This window comes from Herpailurus yagouaroundi, unplaced genomic scaffold (assembly GCF_014898765.1).
Source record: "Herpailurus yagouaroundi ecotype Mexico unplaced genomic scaffold, PumYag 194, whole genome shotgun sequence".
Taxonomy (NCBI): Eukaryota; Metazoa; Chordata; class Mammalia; order Carnivora; family Felidae; genus Herpailurus; species Herpailurus yagouaroundi.
Genome location: NW_024412425.1, coordinates 236,734 through 246,338, shown reverse-complemented (window position 1 = coordinate 246,338; position 9,605 = coordinate 236,734).

The window sequence follows — 9,605 nt, the reverse complement described above, 5'->3', positions numbered from 1 at the left end:
CCTAGTCTCTGTTTCTCTTTCTCTTTTCCTACCTCTCTGTTTTGTTATCTCTCTAATCTCGAGAGAGATCTTTTCCCCATGTGGGACCCCGGAAGGGGATGGGAAGGGTGGTCTCAGACCCTGCTCAGGGCGCTGCCTCTTTCCTCAGCTAGAGGGGACCCCAGATTTCCATACTGCCCAAAGAATTCAAAAGCTGTTCTGGGACAAATGGGACTTGGGAGACATGGGGGGCAGGAGTCCCTGGAGGGATGAACAGAGACCTGGGCCTCCAGCTAAGTGTGTGCTGTGGCAGGACAGGGAGTGGCAGTCCTGGTGGGTGGCCTGTGCAGGCCCATATGGGAGTGAGAATGAGCTGTGTGTGTGTGATGGTAAAGTGTCCCGTAAAGACCAGACCGCCCTACGCTAGTGGCCCCTGCCTATTTCCTGATCATAGTGGGGGGGGGGGGCTGTGGGGGCAGGGGGAGTGTCCAAAATCCTCCTCCCCCCAAAAAGAACAAAAACGGCCTGGAAAGGCACAAGCTCATGGTACGGGGAAAGGTTGGGAGTGGATGGGAGTGGAAGGACTCTTTGGCACTGAAACAAAACAAAACAAAAGCCTGTATCTGAGTCATTCTTCACCCACCTATTAGTGTTACAGTCTCAAAGTCAAATGCTTCAGGCAAATGATGTTAGGGGAGTAGGTGCAGGATAAGAAAATCAAAGTACAAAGGTGAGGATACATAATCAGGGATATTCTGTTTAAGGGCCGGGATGGGTGGGTGGAAGAGAGAAGGAAACTCCCCTGTTTTAAATAATATATTTTTGAAAACCACCCTGTGGCTCTTATCTAGCCCACGAGCCACCAGCTGTACCACACCAAGTGCATTTCAAGCAGTGTAAATGGGGTACAGGGGCTCCTTCTTGACCTGAACCCCTGCTCACGTCTGGAGCTTCAGGAAGGGTCAAATTCCCAAGAGTCCCTGGTGCCACACGGAGGATCATACTAATAGTGCCTACTCTTCAGGTGTGTTGGTGGCAGGTAAATGAATCGTTCTGTATGTCAAGCACTTAGAACGGCACCTGGCACGTAGCAAATCCTCCATGATATTAGCATAACCATGGGCCTCTGGGTTAAATGCTGAGCCCTGTGGCTGGTCAGATGGCAAGGGCAGATGGCCAGATCTCGTTCTTTACCTGATCTCCCTCCCAGGGTGAGGGAGGAAGGCAGACTATATCCCCTTCAACAGGACAGCGAGAAATACCTAGCGGAGCACCTGATGGGAGGGGTTTCAGGCTAGAAGGGGCTCAAAGCTCCACCAAAGGGGTGATGGCTGCACAAGACTGTACTAAAACCACTTTAATGGGTGAGTTGTATGGTACATGAATTATAACTCAATAAAGTCATCAAAAAGGGGGAAAAAAACTCTACAAAAGAGGTCTAGGAGTGACGCTCCAGCTGATACTGGAGGTAACCCTGCCCAAACACTTACCTTTCATTCATTCAGTCACTCAACAAATATTTTCTATATAGTATCTGCTTTGTAGTAAATTGGGGACACAAGCAAACTTTAACCCGGCCTTAGAGGGTGGGAACTAGCAAGGGTTCCTGGAGGAGGAGAGATGTCCCAGTGATGTGAGATGAACCAGATAAAGCAGTGGAGGGGGTGTTCCAGGTGGAAGGAACAACATCTGCAAAGGTCTAGAGTTAAGGAAGGCAGATATCTTAAAAAATTTAATGTTTATTTGTTTTCGAGAGAGACAGAACATGAGCAGGGGAGGAGCAGAGAGAGAGGGGGAGATGCAGAGTCCGAAGCAGGCTCCAGGCTCTGAGCTGTCAGCACAGAGCCCAACACGTTGCCAGAACTTATGAACTGCAAGATCATGACCTGAGCAGAAGTCAGACGCTTAACTGACTGAGCCACCCAGGTCCCCCAGAAGATATCTTTCAAATGCCTTTTTTTTTTTTTTTTTCAGTCTGTCAGTCCCTGCGTTGAACAATGTGATGGTGATATTTTTGGTGCCTTAAGAAATCCCTGGTCCCTGCCTTCATGGAGCTGCAGTGAGGGACACAGACACATTTCCAGACGTGACAATCTATTCTGGGACAGGGAAGGCAAAGGTAGAGGGGTCAGGGCCCAGAGGGGAAGATCTGAGGCCGTCGGTACCCAGAGGAAGCACTTCATGAGTCTGAGAGAACATCAGGGAAGGCTTCCTGGAGGAAGAGATAGAGTTCTAAACAGTCTGTGTTTGGGGTTCTAGGTCCCTTTGAGAATCTGTTGAAGCTCTGGACATTCACAGCAGAAAAACACAAACAAACGTAGGCAATTCCCTTATTCTCATTCCCTCCAGCACCTCTGCCGGGAAGCCTATGGGCATCCCATTTCCTCCCATGACCACCTTCCTGTATAAATGTCCCAGGAATGGGGACAGGGGTGACCAACAGTGCTGGAAAACTTTGAGGTCGAATTTCAGCATCCTGGGAGTGGGGTGGGGTGGGTTTGAGAACCCCAACTATCCCTCCCCCCCCCCCGCCCCGGGGCCTGCAACGTGTATCAAGGATCTAGCCTTTACCCTGCCTACATCCCCTGTACTAATCCTCAGCCTCGGTGCTGTGAGGCCCTTGGCCCAAATCGGGAACCAATGCATTCTCGTCTGGAATGTCCAGAGGGAAACAGTCCAGGTGGTCACCGCGCTCACGGGAGGAGAGCAGCAGCGGCCCCTGACGGTCACTGAGCGCCGGCACATCCCAAGTCGCCCTTGCCCCCTAGTGGCCGATGCTCACACAATCACCAGCGAACCCACCTTCGGTCCGCACACGGGGCTCATGATCCAAGCAGTGTCTGGTATACTGATTAAACTATTTTCTAAAAAAAGTTTATTTTGAAAGAGAGCGAGAAGGGGCAAAGAGAGGGAGAGAGAATCCCAAGGGCAGCTCCACACTGTCAGCACGAAGCCCCACGCAGGGCTTGAACCCACAAACTGTTGATATCACGACCTGAGCAGAAACTCAGAGTCAGGCAATTAACTTACTGAGCCACCTAGGCGCCCCAACGATTAAACTCTCAATTGAACGTCAGACCTGATTTTAAAAAGTGTGCATGGTAGGGGCGCCTGGGGGGCTCAGTCGGTTGAGCGTCCGACTTGGGCTCAGGTCATGATTTCTCCGTTTGTGAGTTCGAGCCCTGCGTCGGGCTCTGTCCTGACAGCTCAGAGCCCGGAGCCTGCTTCAGAATCTGCGTCTCCCCCTCTCTCTCTGCCCCTCCCCTGCTAACGGTCTGTCTCCCTCTGTCTCTCAGTAATAAGTAAATGTGCAAAAATTTTTTTTAAAAAGGGTGCATGGTAAAATTTCAAGGATTACTACTAAAAAAAAAAATACAAATGATGCATAGATTGCAAGCTAGTGGAGAGAAAAGGGAGAGACAGACAACATAAGACAAAACCAAACCAAATATGCAACCACTTTAAAGAAGCCTAAATGACGGGGCGCCTGGGTGGCACAGTCGGTTAAGCGTCCGACTTCAGCCAGGTCACGATCTCGCGGTCCGGGAGTTCGAGCCCCGCGTCAGGCTCTGGGCTGATGGCTCGGAGCCTGGAGCCTGTTTCCGATTCTGTGTCTCCCTCTCTCTCTGCCCCTCCCCCGTTCATGCTCTGTCTCTCTCTGTCCCAAAAAAAATAAATAAACGTTGAAAAAAAAATTAAAAAAAAAATAAAGAAGCCTAAATGAGAGGGGGTGGAACTCATTGCAAAAATGAGGACAACAGAATCACAAAATAAGGTGGTAGACGTCAATAAAATATATCCCTAATCACATGCACAAGAATGTATTCTGAGTTTAAACACTTCTGCCTGCCTCCACTGCTTCTACCCCCCCTGGCTCCGTTCCCCCTCCACCTCCTCCCTGGGCTTCCTCTCCCGCCCCTGTCCCTGGGCTCTCTTCCCTCACACAGAGGGATTCTGAGTCCCCAAGGCAGATCAAGTCCCTCCCCTGCTCAGAACGTTCCCTTGGCTCTATTTCACTCAGAGTAAAAGCCAGACTCAACACCGTGGCCCATAAGTCTCTTCACCATCTGCTTCTTTTTCCCTGTCTGACCTCATCTCTCCCCCCCACCCCCCACCCCTTGCTTGCTCCTCTCTAGTCACAGGGATCTCCTTGTTGTTCTTCTAAAATACCAGACGTGTTCTCACCTCAGGACCTTTGCACCGACTTTTCTGTCTGCCTGGAGGACTCTTACCTCTTGGCTCACTCCCTCATTACCAACGGAGAATGGATAAATAAACTGGGCATAGTCACACAACGGAAAGAACACCCTATAACTACCCGTGCTAAGGAGACTGAATTTCACAGTGTCGAGTGGAAAAAGCCAGGCACTAATGAGAATGTATTTTCTGACTCCATTTACATAAAATTCAAGGCAGGAAAAAAAACCCATCGATGCAGTGGATGCAGTGATGCAGTCAGAAGTCAGAATGATGGTGACCTTGAGGGGAGGGGGCATGGCCTGAAAAGAGGAGCTTGGGGGGGGGGGGGCTGGAAATGTTTCTTGGTCTGGGAGCTGGTGGCACGGGTGTGTTCAACTGGTGAAAATTCATCCCGCTGTATACTTACGGGTTTGTACTGTTTTGCACGTGCGTCTGCTTCAATAAACAGTTAAAAAAAAAAAAAAAAGAACCTCCGCTTTCCCACCACTCAGCTTAGGAAACAGGCCACTTCCAGCCCTCACGCCCTTCTTTCCCACGACAGGTGCTTTTATATCCGCACACCCTGCCCGCCGCCTCAGTTCCTCCCCTTGGCTCGCTAAGCTCACATCCCCGCGCAGTTCAAGGCCGCCCTCCTCGAAGGACGCAGGCTGCGGGTGGGGGCTGGGCCAAGTTGGGTGCCGGGGGTGGGGAGGGGAGGGATGGAGCTTCACGAGGCAGCCAAGGCCTGAGAGGTAACGTTTCTGCTATGCCCTTGCTCTAAATCCTGGGGTGGGAGGTGGGGGCGCGCCCCCCAGTGCTCAGAGCCCAGTGTCTGGAAGGTGGGACTCAGAGCTGAACCTTCCCCTTAAAGTAGCCGTTTGAAATGCAACCTGCTTACTCGCATGCACGCTCTCTTGTCCCTGTTTCTCTGTTTCTGTGTCTCTCTCCCTCCCTGTCTCCTTTCCTCCCTCCCAATCTCTCTCTCAAGAAGGGGGGGAGGGGGGAACCAAAAAAAAACAAAAAACAAAAAAACCTCTCACAATTATTTACATAAAGCTTTATTACATCAGACTATAACCAAAGGACCCAAGTTCAGACTCTGAATCTTGGAATAAACTTTGAATAAACAGTAGTGCTTTTTTTTTCTCTTTTGTACTGTAATGTTTATTTTTAAACTCATTTTTACTGGCAAGGTTTTATATATATGAGGCTCAAGAAAAGAAAATGTTCACGCTGCATTTTCTTTTTCGTCTGGCCATTAATATTGCTCGCTTCATTTTCTGTTTAATACTGGAAATAATTTTGCCATATAGGGCATGAGGGCACTTGGCAGGCCTCTGTGACATCCTGTGGGATACGGAAGGGTGTGGCGTGATTTAGGAAGCTGGGAGTGGGGGTGTGGAGAGGGGGAGTGGGTTCCAGGGGAAACAGGGGAAGGCCGAAGGCCAGGCAGGGACCAATGTGGGACAGGCCCTGGGGTCTCCGCGCTGGGGAACTGGATCAATTCCAGTCGCAGTGAAGGTAGAAACCACAGAACGTTGTGTCTGATTGGCTTTGGGGAGAGAGAGGGGAGGAGCCAAGGAGTGCAGGCTGATCTGCGCAGGCCTGGTGCCTGGACCAGATGACTTGGTCCAGGGGGCTGTAAATAAAGAAGGAAGGGCTGATCAGCCCAACCCCTGCTGTTGCTGAGAGGTTCCTGACCGCCTTCCTAGTTCACTGGGCCCTCATAGCACCCACCTTACAGATGAGGAAACAGGCTCGGAGAGGGGAAGGCCCCAAGCTGCAGAGAGCAGGACTGGAGCCCCAGGTCTCCTACCTAACCCCGTACTTGGAAACTTTAAGTAAGTTCACGGCTCTGGTTGTCGCTTTCGCTCCCATTAGGAAAAAAACAAAAACGAAACCCCAAACCGGAAACCCAAAAACCAAAAGCGCTTGACTGCAAAGCCCAGGGGCATTTTTGGAGTGGTGGTATTGCCAGGAATCCTAGTTGTGATGGTCCTTAACATGACTCTGCATTTGTCAAAACTCCTGGAACTGTACACACCTGCATACACGCGGGCGCGCACGTGCACACGACGTTCACTGTTTGTAAATAAGAATGCGAAAAAAAAAAAAAAACAAAAACAAAAGCAAGGGTGCCTGGCTGGCTCATTGGGTAGAGCATGCGACTCTTGATCTTGGGGTCCTGAGTTCAGGCCCCACATTGGGAGTAGAGCTTCTTTAAAACACCACCAACAACACAACCAAGAACAAATACAATAAATGTAGCCAGAATCAGGACTGGCTATTAGGGGCGTCTGGGTGCCTCAGTCGGTTGAGCGTCGGACTTCCGCTCAGGTCATGACCTCGCAGTTCGTGAGTTCGCCCCGCGTCAGGCTCTGTGCTGACAGCTCAGAGCCTGGAGCCTGCTTCCGATTCTGCGTCTCCCTCTCTCACTACCCCTCCCCCACTCTCTCTCTCTTTCAAAAATAAATAAACATTAAAAAATTAAAAAAGAAAGAAGGAGGGGCGCCTGGGTGGCTCAGTCGGTTAAGCGTCCGACTTCAGCTCAGGTCATGATCTCGCGGTCCGTGAGTTCGAGCCCCGCGTCAGGCTCTGGGTTGATGGCTCAGAGCCTGGAGCCTGCTTCCGATTCTGTGTCTCCCTCTCTCTCTGCCCCTCCCCCGTTCATGCTCTGTCTCTCTCTGTCTCAAAAATAAATAAACGTTAAAAAAAATTAAAAAAAAAAAGAAAGAAGGAAAGACGTGTTGAGGGGGGCATCTGAATGGCTCAGTAAGTTGTCTGACTTCGGCTCAGGTCATGATCTCACAGTTTGTGAGTTCAAGCCCTGCATGGGGCTCTCTGCTGTCAGCACAGAGCTGGCTTCATATCCTCTGCTCCCCTCTCTCTGCCCCTCCTCAATCTCTCTCTCTCAAAAATAAAATCAGAAAGAAAGAAAGAAAGAAAGAAAGAAAGAAAGAAAGAAAGAAAGAAAGAAATAAGAAAGAAAGAAAAAAGAAATGTGTTGGGGTGCCTGGCTGGCTCAGTCAGAAGAGAGAAGAACATGCAACTCTTGATCATGTCATGAGTTCGAGCCCCACATTGGGGGTAGGGATTACTAAAGTAAATTAACTTTAAAAAAAGTGTTAGTTTCATTAGATGTGATTAGGCAATGTAGTTATGTAAGGAAATACACTCCTCCCCTTTAAAATTTTTTTTTTTTTTTTACATTTACTTATTTCTGAGACACAGAGAGAGCACAAGTGGGGAGGGGCAGAGAGAGGAGACAGAATCCCAAGCAGGCTCCAGGCTCGGAGCTGTCAGCACAGAGCCCAACGTAGTGCTCAAACTCTCGAACTGTGAGATCATGACCTAAGCCGAAGTCAGACTCTCAACCAACTGAGCCACCCTGGCGCCCCATCCTCCCCCTTTTTAGATGCTCAGTGTGTTTAAATGGATGTTTTGTCTGTCACTTGTTTCTTTTTTGTTTGTTTGTTTAAGTATTCAAAACAGTGGGAGGAGAAAGAGGATGAAATGGCAAAATATTGATGGTTCTTGAAGCTGAGTAATGGGCCCCATGTGGGTTTACTGTCGCTCTGTTTTTCTGTATCTGGAAATGTTCATAATCTAAGTTAAAATTTTTGAAAATAAAAAGAGTTTGGAGGCACCCGGCTGGCTCAGTCCATGGTGTGCATGCCTCCTGATCTTGGGGTTGTAATTTGGAACCCCCACGTTGAATGCAGAGATTCCTTAAAAATAAAATCTTTAAGGGGCAGCTGGGTGGCTCAGTCGGTTAAGCGTCCGACTTCGGCTCAGGTCATGATCTCACGGCTGGTGAGTTCGAGCCCAGCATCAGGCTCTGTGCTGACAGCTCAGAGCCTGGAGCCTGCTTCAGATTCTGCGTCTCCCTCTCTCTCTCTGATCCTCCCCCGTTCATGCTCTGTCTCTCTCTGTCTCAAAAGTAAATAAACGTTAAAAAAATTTTTTTTAAATAAAAAAAAATCTTTAACAAAATTTAACATTTCTAAGGAAACAAATAAATGAATAAATCTTTTGTCTGTTAAGCACAACTTGGAAAATACAGGAAACTAGAGAGACAAAGATACCTTTGCTTGAAAATCCCACATCACTACTGTAGTTAACATTTTGATGTATTTCCATTCAGTCTTTTCTGTTTTATTCAGACTATAAGAAAGTGTGTGTGTGTGTGTGTGTGTGTGCGCGCGCGTATTTTACATAACTGTGTGAGCAAATTGTTTATACAGCCCTACTTTTTCCCTTCTTAAAACGTAAGCTGGTCCCCTGTTAAAACATCTTTGTGTAAACACAATTTCTAATGTTTGCACGATGTTTATTCAACGAGGCAGCGTTGCCAGACATTGAAGCTGTTTCCAATTTCCTCCCATTATAAATAATGCCGCGATCCACATCCTTGTATGTCCCAGAAGCAGGATTCCTGGGCCAAAGGGTGTGGACTCTGGCAGCTCAGTCAAAATCTCCGGAGGGTTTCTGCCTGACCCAAAGCTGAAATGACCTCCTATGGTTAAAGCCAGATCTCACTGCTATTTGTTATTTCCTAAAGGTTTGATTCATGACTCAGGTTCATGAAAGGATGTCTTTTTTTCCAGTTGCAGGAAACAGAAATCCATTCACACTAGCTTATGTCAAAAGGCGGTTGTATCAGTCAGCAAGTAAAGTGAACATTCAGCTCGGATAAACTATCTTGCCATGTCGATTGCTGAGATACTAAAATATTTCTGGGTTGGCTGGTAAAATCATGCTTCCCTGAGGCCCACAAAGTGTCCCTCACCATGGCCACTCCAACTGCCCCGGTGCCTCCCCCGGGACTTCCCAGCCCTCCCTACAACGCAGCAAGGAAAGTGTTGTTGTCGGCCCGGCAACGAACCACGCTGATCGCTTAGTGCCCAAAGTACTGGTTGTTAAATATGTTTTATTAGTCTCATGCAAGTAACAGAAAAGCTGACTCCAATGGCTTTTGCTGTAAAGGGAATTTGTGACTGGAAAATCCACCCTTGGCTGGCTTCAGCTAAAGTTGATACAACAGTTCAGCAACGTCACCAAGAACCCGATTTCTTTCCATCCCTCTGCCCCATATTTTCCAGTGCCCCGTCTTTTCCCAAGATGGCTGCCAGCAGCCTTCCCACCTCTGGGAACCTCATTCATAACCCGAAGTTAAAGGAGGGCACCTTTGGCTCAGCTTTCCCTGCCAAAGTAATGAGGCTGGCTCTGATTGGCGGGCCGAGGTCACGCGATCATGCCAGATCTAGTCACATGCCCATGGCAGGGCCAATCCCTGTGGCTGAACGCCCAGATTGGCTGAGCCAAGTCACACGTACCTCATTGGTAAGGTGAGTGGTAAACACCAGCTGCTGAAGCTACAACCGGGGTGCGGATTGTTTTTAGCCATTTTCTGCTGTCTTTTCTGCCCAGTTTCCCATTTGTAAAAA